This window comes from Mandrillus leucophaeus, unplaced genomic scaffold, assembly GCF_000951045.1.
Source record: "Mandrillus leucophaeus isolate KB7577 unplaced genomic scaffold, Mleu.le_1.0 Scaffold992, whole genome shotgun sequence".
NCBI classification, from domain to species: Eukaryota; Metazoa; Chordata; class Mammalia; order Primates; family Cercopithecidae; genus Mandrillus; species Mandrillus leucophaeus.
In genome coordinates, this window is record NW_012110830.1 from 557,507 (window position 1) to 574,962 (window position 17,456).

Sequence of the window (17,456 nt, forward strand, 5' to 3'; positions counted from 1 at the left end):
TTGCAGCTTCAGCCTCGACTTCCAAGACGCAGGTGATCCTCTCACCTGAGCACCCCCGCCCCCTTGGTGAGCCACCTCGCCTAGCCACAGGCCAGTATTCTATCAACTATATTATGATCCTGCTATTGGAATACCACTAAGGATTTGAGACCTTACAAAACTGCTAATTGACCTTCCGAAGGACCCAAAAGTTGCAAGAACAATGACAAAATAAATTACCACCATCATGCATTAGAGAGAGAATTTGACTGGTTTCAGAGGAACCACATGGGAAAACACAGTTCCAGTACTTTTGCCATTTTAAGAAATAACATACTGACTTCTGAGTAAGCAAATTACTCCCCAAATTTCTAGACTGGAGAATTACATTCACTAGACATATTAAAACCTGAAAAATTAGAGTTTACAAGTTCAATGTGGCAGTTTCCCTGATGCATGTCCCCCTTTGGCATAACACAGCATTAGCTTCATGCTTTTCTCTTTTCTAGTCAGATTGGAAAGAAAAACGATCTTTTATTTAGCCATTAAATATAATGTCCACTGTCAGAGCAAGGGAAGCAACAAATGAGCACATGATTAAGTACTGGCAGCCCTTTTAACTCTGAAAGCCTCTTTCCAGGGGCTCATGTGGCCATAACTCTCCCAGTCTGGAACCACTTTGGCAATGATGATTTTTAAAGAGGATTATTAATAATTCCTCAACTTTTGATGGTTTACCTCTTTGAAAAACCATATGTAAACTTACTGGCCCTGACATAGTGAATAGCATGTTGGAAACTATCTGGCAATGCTCTCTGCAAGCACAAATGAACATCTCTAGGAAAATGATTTGCATTCTGCTTACAGAGGTACTGGGTGATGGTGATAATTCTGTACAAAACTTATTTTCACTATGATATGACCATATTATATTCAATAATATTGTATTTATTACTTTAATTCCTCCAACCATCCTGGCAGGCAAATAGAATAGGATCCTCTTTTATAGGTGAGGAAATGATGATTCAGAGAAGTGAAATAAATTTTCCAGGACACAGAGCTATGTATCAGGAGAGCCCATATTCAAACAAATCATGGTTCTTTCCATGATTCTGCCTACTCACTCTTCTGAATTGGGTTTGCAAACAGTATGATCCTCCCATCACATGGTACCCTTTGCTGTTGTCACTTTCATAGAAAGTTGTATTTTCTGACTCCATTCTGCCAGGCTGGAAGAATGTAAACTGCTTTTACAGGGCACATGGCAGGGTTTTTTTTCCATAAAAATCTTTATAGGGAGCATGAAGCTCGGCAAACACGTTTACCACATTCTGTAGACACACGTAGTCAAATTGTGATGCTTTGGGAAGCTCTAACAGGATGTATTAGTCTGTTTTCACATTGCTCTAAAGAAATACCAGAGATTGGGTAATTTATAAGGGAAAGAAGCTTAACTTACTTATAGTTCCATATGGCTGAGAAGGCCTCAGGGAACTTACAATCATGGTGGAAAATGAAGCAGGCACATCTTACATGGTGGCAGGTGAGAGAGAGCATGTGAAAGTGCAGGAAAAACTCCTCTTTATGAAACCATCAGATCTGGTGAGAATTCACCATCATGAGAACAGCATGGAGACCACCCCCACGTTCCAATCACTTCCCTCCCTCCACATGTGGGGATTACAATTCAAGATGAGATTTGGGTGGGGACACAGAGCCAAAACATATCACAGGAATAACTGCAGTCTTAATTAGAAAAGAGGATCAGTTTGGGTCAGTTGCGACAGTATTGTTCATAATTGTAAAAAAATAAATAAATAAAACCAAACAGATATCCATCAATAGTAGAATGAATAAATTGTTTGAAGTGCATTCATTTAATATAATAGAGGAATTTACGTGAAATTGCATTAAAATATTGCATTAAATTTATATGAAATTGCATTAAAATATTCCAATGGCCTGAATATGTGATAATGCTAAGAAATAGTCCAAAATGCCACTGGGGTACCCAGATATTATTTTGTATCTGTCTGTGAGGGTGTTTTTGGATGAAATTAACATTTGAATAGTGTCTGTGTTGCCATGAAGAAATACCCAAGGGGCTGGGTATTTTATAAAGAAAAGAGGTTTATTTGGGTCACAGTTCTGCAGGCTGTACAAGAAGCATAGTGCCAGCATCTGCATCTGGTGAGAGCCTGGGAAGATTACACTCATGGCAGAAGGAGAAGGGGAGCGTTACAAGGCGAGAGAAACAGCACAACATGAGGGAGGAGGTGCCAGCCTTCTCTAAACAACCAGATCTCACGTAAACTCACAGAGTGAGAATTCACTCATTACCACAAGGAGAGCACCAAGCCATTCATGAGGGATCTGCCCCATGACCCAAACACCTCCTATTAGGCACACTTCCAACAGTGGAAGTCACATTTCAACATGAAATTTGGAGGGTACAAAACATCCAAACCACAGGTATACTGACTAAAGCAGATTGCCCTCCCTAGTGTGGGGTGGGCCTTGTACAATCCATTGAAAGCCTAAATAAAACAAAAAGGTAAGTGCAAGAGAATTCATTTTTTTCTATTTCTCTGACTGACTGTCTTTGAGCCAGGACATTAGTCTTCTCCTGCCTTTGGACTCGTACTATAACTTACAAAATCGGCTCTTCTGCTTCTCAGGCCTTCGAACATGGACTGGAACTATATCATCTGCACTTGATCTTAGCCAAAGGGATGAGAAGCGATGAACTTATATCATCTGCTTTCCTGAGTGTCTCGCCTGCCAGCTGCAGATCTGGGGGTATCTCAGTCTCTATAATCACATTAGCCCATTTCTCATGATAAATCATACACACACACACACACACACACACACACACACATTTATGATTTATGTCTGTATGTATGTGTGTGTCTCCTATTGTCCTCACATAGAAATTCTCTGGACAACTGTCAAAAGCACTAACTAGAGAAGGAAGTAGGTTTTGAGCCCTGAGTCGGGGGAAATCACAGAGCTTTGAAGCACCTAATATCTAATCCCAGAAAAAAAAAAAAAAAAAAAAAGGTCCAGAGGGAAAGCTTTCAGAAACAAGTGAAACAATCTCCAACAAGTAAGCTAAAATGAAATCAGCAAACATACTAAATCAGTGACCACAAAAAGGGTAATATAGAAAGAGTCAACCCCAGGAAATCAATCAAGCAAAAGTAGACTAACTGCAAAATCTTATTTCCTTCACTATAATGTTCAGTTTGAATGAACCATGAGCATGTTGCTATATTAGCAGATAAATGGAAGTTATGAGGGCCTTAATAAAGCATTCATTTGTCCACTCAACACACATTGAGTATACATTAAGCAGAAGACTTCACTGATCCTGGAAATGTACCAGTGAACGAGAACAAACTGGAATTTGCTCTCAGACTTTGAACAAGATGGTCAGTGTGGTTTGAGATATATTTAATTTAAGATCAATAATAGCATTCAGGGTAAAGTGTCCAGTATGTAGTTTGTAATTGTGATTGACATCTGGGAGAAAGGGAAAGTATACACATTTAGTTTAGAGTCTCAAAGAGATGAAAGTTGAAACTGAAACAGAAAAGATGAAGGATTCTGTGAAACAGGAGAATAAGTTAGAAATGAGAACTAAACATTAGGAACAGAAACAGAAAGAAGAAAAGGAGTCAAGAAGAAAAGAATCTACCAAAGACACAGAAGACCAGGGTGGGGAGGGCGGAATAGCAAATGAAGCAAAACAAGGAAAACTTTCAAAGGTCGGGGGAGGAAGACAGAGAGCTTCCTAAGAGGTAGATAAGGAGAGGAGATGGAAACAACAAGCAATAGATGCCACAGGGTCTTTGAAAGGCAGTGTTGCCCTCGTCATGATTTAAGTGGTGAGAAAGCCAACAAGCTAGCAGTTAAGTTTAGAAAATACAGAGTGAAGGGAAGCCTGTGCAGCAGTTCCTCTGAGGGGTCTGGAAGATAGCCAGCCCAGCAGAGTTGTCCAAGGTCTGCGCAGTGCAGAACAATAAAATGGAGGTGGGTATGAGAGGATTACACAGACTTAGACCCCTGAGTCTCAGCAGCAGACTGCTCCAAGGATGAGACACTGACAAGTGGCAGCCCGGAGTGACAGGATGCGGTGTAGATAGCAGTGTAGAGGGATAATAATGACTACAAACGTTCAGGATAATGTCCAACACGGGCATTAATTAGTGAAAATGAGAACCAGATGCTCACATTTCCCTTTGTGCCTTATTTTATGTAGGATCCCGTGGAACTTACTTGAAACCTAGAAGAGAAAGAGAAGATGGGGGAAAAGGTATGTCTTGATTAAGAAATTATGAATTAACTTACCATAACTTATCTTTGATTCAATTTCCTTGACTGAGCAGAATTTGACACAAAATAGAAATGAAGAAAAGAATCAGCGTAATATAGAGGATGAGAACACAGAATGTAAATAGTGACTGCACCAGTTCAAAGATCAGTCATGCTGTATGACTTTTTTCTGCTTTTTATTTTATTTTTTTTTTCCATAAGTTATTGGGGAACAGGAGGTATTTGGTTACATGAGTAAGTCCGTTAGTGGTGATTTGTGAGATTTTGGTGCACCCATCACCCAAACAGTATACACTGCACCATATTTGTAGTCTTTTATCCCTCACCCCACTCCCACTCTTTCCCCCAAGTCCCCAAAGTCCATTGTATCATGCTTACGCGTTTGTGTCCTCATAACTTAGATCCCACGTATCAGTGAGAACATATGATGTCTGGTTTTCCATTCCTGAATTACTTCACTTAGAATAATAGTCTCCAATCTCATCAAGGTCACTGCAAATGGGGTTCATTTATTTTATGGCTGCATGGTATTTCATTGTGTATATATACCATGGTTTCTTTATCCATTCATTGACTGATGGGCATTGGAGTTGGTTCCATGATGTTGCAATTGTGAATGGTGCTGCTATAAAAATGCGTGTGCAAGTATCTTTTTCAAATAGTGACTTATTTTCCTCTGAGTAGATACCCAGTAGTGGGATTTCTGGATCAAGTGGTAGTTCTACTTTTGGTTCTTTAAGGAATCTCCACACTGTTTTTCATAGTGGCTGTACTAGTTTGCATTCCCACCAGCAGTGTAGAAGTCTTCCCTGTTCACTGTATCCATGCCAACATCTACTGTTTTACAATTTCTTAATTTTGGACTTTTTAAATATTATATTTTAAGTTCTATGATACATGTGCAGAATGTGAAGGTTTGTTACATAGGTATACACATGCCATGGTGGTTTGCTGCACCCACCAACCCGTCATCTACATTAGGTATTTCTCCTAATGCTATCCCTTCCCTAGCTCCCCAACAAGCCCCAGTGTGTGATGTTCCCCTCCCTGTGTCCATATGTTCTCATTGTTCAGCTCCCACTTATGAGTGAGAACATGTGATGTTTGGTTTTCTATTCCTGTGTTAGTTTGCTGAGAATGATGGTTTCCAGCTTCATCCATATCCTTGCAAAGGATATGAACTCATGCTTCTTTATGGCTGCATAGTATTTATGCCTGCAGAGTATATATGCCACATTTTCTTTATCCAGTCTGTCACTGATGGGCACTTGGGTTGGTTCCAAGTCTTTGCTATTGTAAATAGTGCCACAATAAACATACGTGTGCATGTGTCTTTATAGTAGAAAGATTTCTAATCCTTTGGGTATATACCCTGTAATGGGATTGATGGGTCAAATGGTATTTTTGGCTCTAGATCCTTGAGGAATCACCACACTGTCTTCCACAATGGCTGAACTAATTTATATTCCTGCCAACAGTGTAAAAGCGTTCCTATTTCTCCACATCCTCTCTAGCATCTGTTGTTTCTGGACTTTTTAATGATTGCCATTCTAACTGGCATGAGATGGTATCTCATTGGGGTTTTGATTTGCATTTCCCTAATGACCAGTGATTTATGAGCTTTTTTCATGTTTGTTGGTTGCATAAATGTCTTCTTTTGAGAAATGTCTGCTCATATCATTCACCCACTTTTTGATGTTTTTTTTTTTCTTGTAAATTTGTTTAAGTTCTTCATAGATTCTGGATATTAGCCCTTTCTCAGGTGGATAGAATGCAAAAATATTCTCCTACTCTCTAGGTTGCCTGCCCCGGACCAGATGGATTCACAGCTGAATTCTATCAGAGGTACAAGGAGGAGCTGATGCCATTCCTTCTGAAACTATTCCAAACAATAGAAAAAGGGGGTCTGTTCTCTAACTCATTTTATGAGGCCAGCATCATACTGATATCAAAACTTGGCAGAGACACAACAAAAAAGAAAATTTCAGGCCAATATCCCTGATGAACATCAATGTGAAAATTCTAAATAAAATACTGGCAAACCGAATCTAGCAGCACAGCAAAAAGCTTATCCACCATGATCAAGTCAGCTTCATCCCTGGGATGCAAGGCTGGTTCAATATATGCAAATCAATAAACATAATCCATCACATAAACAGAATCAGTGACAATTGGTTATCAATAGATGATTATCTCAATAGATGCAGAAAAGGAATTCAATAAAATTCAACACCCCTTCATGCTAAAAATTCTCAATAAACTAGGTATTGATGGAACATATATCAAAATAATAAGTTATTTATGACAAACCCAAAGCCAATATCATACTGAATGGGCAAAAGCTGGAAGCATTCACTTTGAAAACAGGCATAAGACAAGGATGCCCTCTCCCACCACACCTATTCAACATAGTATTGGAAGTTCTGGCCAGGGCAATCAGGAAAGAGAAAGCAATAAAGGGTATTCAAATAGGAAGAGAGGAAGTCAAATTATCTCTGTTGCAGATGACATGATTGTATATTTAGAAAACTCCATCATCTCAGAGCAAAATCTCCTTAAGCTGATAAGCAACTTCAGCAAAGTCTCAGGATACAAAATCAATGTGCAAAAATCACAAGCATTCCCATACACCAATAATAGACAAACAGTCAAATCATAAGTGAACTCCCATTCACAACTGCTACAAAGAAAATAAAATACCTAGGAATCCAACTTACAAGGACCTCTTTAAGGAGAACTACAAACCACTGCTCAAGGAAATAAGAGGACACAAACAAATGGAAAAACATTCCATGCTCATGAATAGGAAAAATCAGTGTCGTGAAAATGGCCATAATGCCCAAAGTAATGTAGAGATTCAATGGTATCCCCATCAAGCTACCATTATCTTTCTTCACAAATTAGAAAAAAACTACTTTAAATTTCATATGGAACCAAAAAAGAGCCTGTATAGCCAAGATAATCCTAAACAAAAAGAACAAAGCTGAGTGCATGACACTACCTGACTTCAAACTATACTACAAGGCTACAGTAAACAAAACAGCATGGTACTGGTACCAAAACAGATTATATAGACCAATGGAATAGAACAGAGGCCTCAGAAATAACACCACACATGTACAACTATCTAATCTTTGACAAACCTGACAAAAATGAGTAATGGAGAAAGGATTCCCTAGTTAATAAATGGTGTTGGGAAAACTGGCTAGCCACATGCAGAAAACTGAAACTGGGCCCCTTCCTTACACCTCACACAAAAATTAACCCAAGATGGATTCAAGACTTAAACGTAATACCTAAACCCATAAAAACCCTAGAAGAAAACCTAGGTGATACCATTCAGACATAGGCATGGGCAAAGACTTCATGACAAAAACACCAAAAGCAATGGTAATAAAAGCCAAAATTGACAAATGGGATCTAACTAAAGAGGTTCTGCACAGCAAAAGATTATGGCTATTCTTGCAGGAATGAGGGAGTATTGCATTGTGGTTTTGATTTGCATTTCCCTGATCATTAGTGATGTTGAACATTTTTTCATATGTTTGTTGGCCATTTGTATATCTTCTTCGGAAAATTGTTTATTCATGTCCTTAGCCCACTTTTTGAAGGGATTGTTTTTTTCTTGCTGCCTTGTTTGAGTTCGTTGTAGTTTCTGGATATTAGTCCTTTGTCATGTGTTTTGATTGTGAAGATTTCTCCTACACTTCTGGGTTGTCTGTTTACTCTGCTGAGTCTGTTCCTTTTTCCATGCAAAAGCTCTTTAGATTAACTAAGTCCCAACTAGTTATCTTTGTTTTTATTGCATTTGCTTTCACACAACAAAATTGTCCAATGATGCATTTATCTGAATATATCCCTGTCACTAAGCAGTGCATGACTGAATATATAAAATGGCTTTGATACTGTTTTTCTCTAATTCATATGAAAATGAAATTCTAGTACAATTAAAACTAAGAATTTCTTCACACACAATGTGGTGATAGAGTTCACTCCCAGAGAATTAACTACCAGAAATATACCCAGTGAATTCCTTAGCATGACACCACCTACTTGCTAATAATGTATTTAGGTGTCCTACATAGTATTTTGGAATCAGGTGCAACATTTACTATTTTGTAATTAGTTTACTAAATTTTATGAAGCTGAATCTTATTTTTGTATAAATTTATGGAGTAGAAGTGGAATTTTATTACATGCATAGATTTCCTAGTGGTGAAGTCAGGGCTTTTAGTGTATCCATCACCTAAATAATGTACATTGTACTCTTTAAGTAAATTCTCATCATCCAGCCCCCTCCCACACTTTCACCCTTCCGAGTCTCCATAGTCTATCTTTCCACACTCTGTGTATTTGCATACACATTATTTAGCTTCTACTTATGAGTGAGAACATACAATATTTGTCTTTCTGTATCTGGTTTGTTTCACTGAAGATAATAGCCTCCAGTTCCATCCATGCTGCTGTGAAAGACATAATTTCATTCTTTTTTATGGCTGAATAGTATCCCATTGTGTATATATACCACATTTTCGTTATTCAAGCGTCCAATGATAGACACATGTTGATTTCATATCTTTGTTATTGTGAAAAGTGCTGTGATAACACAGAAGTGCAGATATCTATGTAATATAATAATTTATTTTACTTTGAGTAGATACCCAGTAGTGAGATTGCTGGATCAAATGGTAGTTCTATTTTTAGTTCTTTGAGAAATCTCCATACTGTGTTCCACAGCAGTTGGACTAATTTACATTCTCACCAACACTGTATGAGTTCCCTTATCTCTGCATCCTCACCAACATCTGTTATTTACTTTTTTATAATAGCCATTCTGACTGGGATGATATTTCACTGTGGTTTTAATTTGCCTCAGAGGATTAGTGATGTTAAGTATTATTTTTTCATATAACTATTAGTCATTTGTATGTCTTCTTTTGAAAACTGTCTATTCATATACTTTGTTCAATTTTTAATGGTGTTATTTGAGGTTATTTTGTTGAGTTCTTTGAATTACTTGTATATTCTGGATATTAGATCCTTGCCAGGTACATAGTTTGCAAATATTTTCTCCCATTCTGCAGGTTGTCTGTTCACTCTGGTATTTCCTTTGCTGTACAGAAGTTTTTTAGTTTAATTAAGTCCCATTTGTCTATTTTTGTTTTTGTTACTTGTGCTTTTGAGGTCTTAGCCATGAATTATTTGCCTAGACCAATGTCCAGAAGAGTTCTTTCCCTAGGTTTTCTCCCAGTAATTTTATAGTTTCAAGTCTTATATTTAAGTCTTTAATCCATCTTGAGATGATTTTCATATATGATGAAGGATGGTGGTTCAATTTTATTCTTCTATATGTGGCAATCCAATTTTCCCAGCACCATCATTTATTAAAGAAACTGTACTTTCCCCAGTGTATGTTCTTGTCAACTTTGTCAAAGATCAGTTTGCTGTAGATAGGTGGATTTATTTTTGGAGTCGCTATTCTTCCATTGTTCTATGTGTCTATTTTTATATCAGTACCATGCTGTTTTGATTATTACAACTTTGTAGTATAATTTGTCATCAGCTAATGTGATGCCTCTGGTTTTGTTCTTTTTGCTTAGGAATGCTTTGGCTAATCAGGTTCTTTTATGGTTCCATATGAATTTTAGAATAGTTATTTCTAGTTCTGTGAAAAATGACATTAGTATTTTAATAGAGATAGCTCTCAATCTTTAGATTGCTTTGGGCAGTATGGTCCTTTTCACAATATTAATTCTTGTAATCCACGAGCACGGGATGTTTTTACATTTGTGCCCTGTTCAATTTCTTTCATCAGCATTATGTAGTTTTCCTTGTATGCAATGTTCACCTTGTTGGTTAAATATATTCCCAGATATTTTTTGTAGCTATTGTGAGTAAGATTGCCTCCTTGATTTTGTTCTCAGATAGACTGTTACTGGTCTATGGAAATGCTACTGATTTTTATACATTGATTTGTATCCTGAAACTTTACTGAATTCATTTATCAAATTTAAGAGTTTTTTGGTGCAGTCTTTAGGTTTTATAGATATAAGATCATATCCTCAGGGAACAGAGATTTATTTTTCTCATATATTCCACTTCAGAGCTTCTTACAGGCTAAAAACAGTGTCAGCATATAAAGAAAGGGTATTTATTGAATCACTGTTCACAGTGGTGAACAATCTGAATAGTCAATAACAAGTAAATGGTTACATAAATTATGATATATTTATTCTGCAGAATATAATACAGACATAGAAAAAGAACAAATTAGATGTATGTTCACTCTCTAGATGGCTCTCTATTTTATATGAATAAATGAAGAATGCAAGCTTGAGAAAAACATACACTAAATATCATTTTTTATAAACAATCCTATATCAGAATTTAAGCTTAAATGAGTCAAATTAACAGTACAAAGTGCACACTGGATTATCTTGAGGAGGTCAAACAGAAGTTTATGTAATTCTTCATACTTTTTTTTATCATTTTATATTATAAATAACCATGTGTCTTTTGTACTTAAAAAATTGCCATGAAACATAATTATCTTTCGAAGAACAAGAAATAGCATAGTTATTACTTTAGGGTATGCCGTTTTACCTTTTTACTTGCTTTAAAATTTTTTAATGAATACAATTTTTATGCTAATCATATGCACACACCTATTTAGTATTTAATGTGTAATTTTTAAACACACTGATTTTTTAAATGCCACCATTTATAGGTGTACAACAAAAGGTGATAGACCTTTTGAACAAATGTAGATTTATACTCAAACTCATAACCCAGTTTAGAAAGACAGCCAACATACTGCCCATGAGTTCACTTCATCAAAGCTTCTCTTGTTGACGCCTAATCAATCTTGTTGAAACTAATTAAAACAACACTAGCTTTAATTGGTCTAAGGGGACCATAACTGGTGTTCTAGCAACCTAGCATTTTAAGACAGAAACTCGAGGCCAACTTGGATCAGTTTTTAACAATGCCAGAAGCCAGTTCAAGTTACGGCGTTTGTTGTAGATGGGTTGTTGCCCTGGGAATGTGATAAACATGAAAAAACAAACAAACAAACAAACAAAAGGCAACGTTTGAGATGAGGTAACTCTATTAGCCACACTCAGAAGTGCAGAAAACTATAAATGGGTCTGTGCACTTATAGCCACTTGGAGAAATAAGTATTCAGAAGGAGGACACGTTTGATAGATTTGGAATGCTATAGAAAAAAGCATACCTTCATTTGATTTGAACATCACATATTGAGAGCACAATATGTTCATTCATCTATTTATCCTACAAACATTTTTTTTTTCAAATTTCATTTTCATTGCCAAGCTCTGTACTGTCTCTAAGGACCAAGCAATAAAGAAGATGAACCCTGTCAGCAGCCCTAATGCTGACATTTTAAGAAACAAAGTGCTTCCTCTCCCTCAAGCTGTTTTACTGCCATCCACCTGAAAAGTGTTGTGAGACATACACAAATTTAAGGTAACTACAAATGTGAATGGTTACCCTGGAGTTTTGCAGTGCCTGAAGATCACAAAATCCTAGGGACTGTGATATAATTTTGCTGTGTCTCTACCCAAATCTCATCTCAAATTGTAGTTCCCCTTATCCCAATGTGTTGTGTGAGGGACCTGGTGGGAGGTAATTGAATCACGGGGCCGGTTACCTACATGCTGTTCCCACGATAATGAGTGAGTGCTCACAAGATCTGATGGTTTTATAAGCGGCTTTTCCCCCAACCTCGCTCTGCACTTCTCCTTGCTGTCACCATGTGTAGAAGGACACGTTTGCTTCCCCTTCCACCATGATTATAAGTTTCCTGAGGCCTCCCCCACCCTGTGGAACTGTGAGTCAATTAAAGCTCTTTCCTTTACAGATTACTCAGTCTTGGGTATGTCCTTATAGCAGCATGAGAATGAACTAATACAGACTGGGAATACAGAGATTGTAAACATATCAGATCATTTCAATAACACTATATCATCTAAGGCAGAGGTATGTATCAGGGACTAGGGTGCCCAAAGAAGGGCCTGGCTAGAAAGTTTGACAAATGTTTTCTCAAAGAGATGACGGCCAAACTGTGTCTGGGCCACATTTTTCAGGTGTGATAATGCTTTAATCTGAATGTGAAGAAAAGGTGGATCTTGGATAGATCCTCACCAAGGCAGTGAAAGATCCTTGTAGAGGGCCTTTAGGTAGATAAATGAGAGAGGGAGTTACCATCACATCACCAAGATGTTATTTTCTCCAGTATAAAGAAAAAGACTCAATTACTTCTTCCTCTCTGTTCTCTTTCATAGCTATTCTCAGCTCTCTGGAGGCTACCTCATGAAGACTCCCCTGATTTAAATTATTAAGACCATCTTCTTTGGGAATGACAGAGCGAAGAGGAAGAGGAAAGCAGTGTACAAAGAATGAGAATTCTATGTGCCTCCAAAAAGAAAAAACTGCAACTACACATCAGCATTATGCAAATGACCTCTATTCTTAAAAGTTGGCTGAGAATGAGGAAATCCATTGCATTCACAGAGATATTCTGTGGGAGCAAAAAGGGAGAGAACAACAGTACTACTTTAAAAAGAAATGTACTATGTAATTTTCCCTAGCATTATCCAAATCAAACATTTTTGAAGCACCAAGCCTCTATCCACAGATCAGAAACTGAAAAAATATATATTACATTTTTCTTATACAGGCATACCTTGGATATATTGGAAGGTCAGTTTCAGATTATGGTAGTAATGCAAAATACCCTATTAAGCAAGTCACACCATAATTTTTGGTTTACCAGTGCATATAAAGTTATGTTTATACTGTAGTCTTTTCAGTGTGCAATAGAATTATGTCTCCAAAAATGCACATACCTTAATTAAAAATTTTTTGTTGCTAAAAAATTCTAACAATCATCTGAACCTTCAAAGAGTCATGATCTTTTTGCTGGTGGATGGCCTTGCCTCACTGTTGATGGCTGCTGCCTAATCAGGTTGGTGTTTTTGAGGTTTGGGGTGGCTCTGGCAATTTATTAAAAGTAAGACAATCAAGTCTGCATCTTCAATTAACTCTTCCTTTTACAAAAAAAAAAAAAAAACTCTGTAGCATTTGTTATAGTATTTACTTACCATAAAACTTCTTTCAAAATTGGAGTCCTTTCAAAAATTGTCCTTGCTTTATTAACTAAACTTATGTAATACTCTAAATCCTTTGTTGACATTTTGACAATGTTCACAGTATCTTCAGCAGGAGTGCAGTCCAGCTCGTGAAACTTTTTTCTATTTTCATCCATGAGAAACAACTGTTCATCAGTTCAAGTTTTACCATGAGATTGCAGCAATTCAATTGCATCTTCAGAACCCAATTTTAATTCTAGTTCTCTTGCTATTTCTACCACATCTGCAGTTGCTTCCTTAACTCAAGTTTCTAGGAACTAATGCAGCTGGTGACTTTACATTGAACCCTTCAAAGTAAGGGGTTGGAATCCATTTCTTCCACACTCCTGTTAAGGTTGCTATTTTGACCTCCTGCCATGAATTATGAATATTTTTTATGTCATCTAGAATGGTGAATCATTTCCAGGAGGTTTTTAATTGCCATTAAAGGAATTGCTGTCTATATATAAGGGAACTATAGTCTTACAAAGTATATTTTTCAAATAATAAGACTTGAAAATCAAAATTACTCCTTGATCCATGGGCTGCAGAATGGATATTGTGTTAGCAGCCATGAAAACAACATTAATCTCCTTGTACACCTCCATCAGAGCTCTTGGGTGAACAGGTGCATTGTCAATGCACAGTAATATTTTGAAAGGAATCTCTTTTTCTGAGCAGTTCTTAACAGTAGACTTAAAATGTTCAATAACTGTACTATAAACAGATGAGTTGTCATCTAGGCTTTGTAGTTCCACTTATAAAGCACAGGCAGAGTCCATATAGCATTATTCTTAAGGGTTATAGGATTTTTGGTCCATGAGCATTGGCTTCAACTTAGTGTCTAATGCAGTTGATGACTTTAACAAGAGTCAGCCTGTCCTTTGAAGCTTCTAAGTCAGGTATCGACTTCCCCTCTCTAGCTATGAAAGCCTTAGATGATCATCTTACAATATAAGGCTGTTTCTTCTCCAGTGAAAGTCTACTATTTAGCATAGCCACCTTCATCAATCATTTTAGCTAGATCTTCTACATAACTTGCTGCAGCTTCTATATTAGAACTTCCTGCATCACCTTGAACTTTTATTTTATGGAGATGACTTCTTTCCTTAAGTCTCATGAACACATCTCTGCTAGATTCCCACTTTTCTTCTTCAGCTTCCCCCCCTGTCTCAGCCTTCATAGAATTAAAGAGAGTTAGGGCTTTCTCTGGATTTAACTTTGGCTTAAGGAAACATTGTGGCTGGCTTGATCTTCTATCCAGACCACTAAAAATTTTTCTACTTTAGCAATAAAGCTGCTGTTTTCTTATCACTTGGGTGTTCAGTGTGGTAGAAATTTAATTTTTTTTCAAGAATTTTCCTTTGCATTTACACATTGGTTAACTGGCACAATACGTCTAGGTTTTCTACATGCCTTCCTTGCTAAACAATCATTTCTAGCTTTTGATTTAAAGTGAGAGACATATGACTCTTCCTTTCACTTAAATGCTTAGAGGCCATTGTAGGATTATTATGTTACCTACTTTCAATATTATTCTGTTCCATGTAATAGCCAGGCTTGAGGAGAGAGAGAGAGAGAGAGAGAGAGGGAGAGAGAGAGAGAAAGAGAGATAGAGAGAGGGGGAGAGAGAGAGAGAGAGAGAGAGGGAGGGAGAGAGAAAGAGAGAGAGAGAGAGACAGTCAGGGAATAGCCAGTTGGTAGAGTAGTCAGAACACATGCCTTTGTCCTTTAAACACTGTCATCTTATAAGAGCAAAGCTGGTGGCATCCCCCCAAAATTACAATCATTACATCAAAGATCATTGATCACAGATCACCATAGCAAACATAATAATGATGGAAACATTGTAAATATTGTGAGAATTACCAAAATGTGACCCAGAGACGTGAAGTGAGCACATGCTGTTGGAAAAATGGCTCCAATAGACTTGTTCAACATAGGGCTGCTACCATTCTTGATCCATAAAAATACAGTATCTATGAAGTCCAATGAAGCCACGCATAATGAAATGATAAATGATATATACTTTGTAACTCAGGAGCATTTAAAATAATATGGTCCTCATTTTAATTACATCATTTATTTCTGCTACTCAGCAGCACACATATAAACAAGGGGAAGAAAGGGGAGCAACTGCCTTGAGTGGGCTCAACCATACATAAATTGGTCAATGGCAAACACATTTAAGCAGAATGTTGGGATAGGGGGTATTTCCTTGGATTTTAGGCACTTAGGGCAAGAGTCTAACCAGGAACCAAGATAAAAATATTAAGAGTTGGGAAAGGAGCTAAGGTTTTGTTTCTACATCACTTTTCAAGTTACTCAAAGTGTTTGATTCAAAATACAGGATGATTCGGTGACATGCATGAAAGGATACTTCAGATGCTAAAAATGAAATACTCGAAAATAATTTAGTTTATTCACAGAGTGAAGAACTAACAAAAATATGTCTTTTTTCACCATAAAACCCCTTACATTCCTCCTCCCTCTTCTAGTCCCTGGATGATTCTATTTAAACATTTTTAAATTTTAAACATTTTATAAACAGTTTTAAATATTGGTGCAGGACTGAGTTGCTAGGAAAATGGGAGTCCTAATATGCTTTGTAGCTAGTAAACGTTTGGCCACCTTTTCCTCTTGTGAGCTAGGTAAACATTTCCATGTATTTTTCCAGCTCTTATCTATTCCATGGATGATCGTCAGCAACTGTATATATCAAGTCATAGATGAACAAAGATACTCAACATACTAAGGAAGTCATTTATCCAAGATTTTCTGTAGTTATTTTGATAAGCAGATTTTGGCCATAACACTACGAATTGTAAAATCTTGTACCATTCCAGGGAGAGGCCAAAAAACTCTCATGAAAGCACCAGTATCTGAGTGCTGACCACTGCAGGCTTCTGCGCTTACAGAGGAGCTGCCTCACAGATGAGAGAAATACAACCAAGACTTCAACTATGATTGAGCAGAAAGCCTCCCATAAACATGAAGACAATTCGTAACCAGAGTTTAAGTTTTCTAAAGTTTGAAACTTTAGAAACCATGCAACTTTGAACCATGCAAAAGTGATCCAATATGGAAGCATTGTAAAAATAGTGCTTCCTTCCCAGTCTGGGTATAGTTTGTAAAACCCTAGAGGCTAGAATTTTCCCAAGCCTGTTTCATCCTCTTTATTCTGGAGAAGAAAACACATCAAGACATCAAAACATTTGACCTTGGAATGGATCTCATCCTTTGTTACAGACTGGCTGACTCTGAATATATCAGGAATGTACTTCCCAGACCCCAGGACTCAAATATAACCAGAGTGACAGATAGGGCAGGTCTGAGAGAAGTAGCAAACATACTTCATCCTAGAGTCAGAAAGAAACACGCTGGTATAATTCTAACTTAGAAAATAACGAGGTAAGGGGTCGTGTAAACTTCATACAACGCTGCTGCCTCTGAGTTATTAAAAAAATTACTAACAGGCTTCTGATCAACTAAAGGAATGAAATTAGGTGTTCAAAGGAGATTTTTTAATGTCCTCATCTAGAATTACTTTCCCATTGTGATAGCACTGAATATAACCTGAAGCTGGACATATTTTTAAAAAACTTTTAGATAGGCAGGTCTAAACCTTGAAAACATCAGTGATATAGAGAACCCACCATTGAGTGTGAGGTTTGAGAAATTGATCCTAAAGATTTAATTAATTGTCCCCCATCAGTCTACCAATAGATTAATGCTTTTGTTCTTGGCTCCACTACCTTTATAAAAAATACATGGATGGAAAATGTGAAGAAATAAAAGAGAATGATGAATGCACTCACATTTAAAGATGGAAAAAAGAGGAACCTTTTCAAATACCACATGGGAGAAGAACTTTGTGTCTTTAGCATTCAGAATATGCTCATAATTCCTGCCCATTTGCTCGACTATGTTTACTATTTTAGTTTTCACTGAACCTTAACACAAATCAATTTGGAACAAAGATACAAA

At 37.1% G+C, this 17,456-nt stretch overlaps 1 long non-coding RNA gene across 1 annotated transcript; it reads left to right on the forward strand.

Moving 5' to 3' along the window:
• The first annotated feature begins 12,955 nt into the window (after positions 1-12,955).
• On the forward strand, positions 12,956-16,989 carry LOC105532894. The gene is made up of 2 exons (XR_001005058.1): positions 12,956-13,041; positions 16,316-16,989. It is a non-coding gene; the product is annotated as an uncharacterized LOC105532894 (long non-coding RNA).
• The last annotated feature ends 467 nt before the right edge of the window (positions 16,990-17,456 follow it).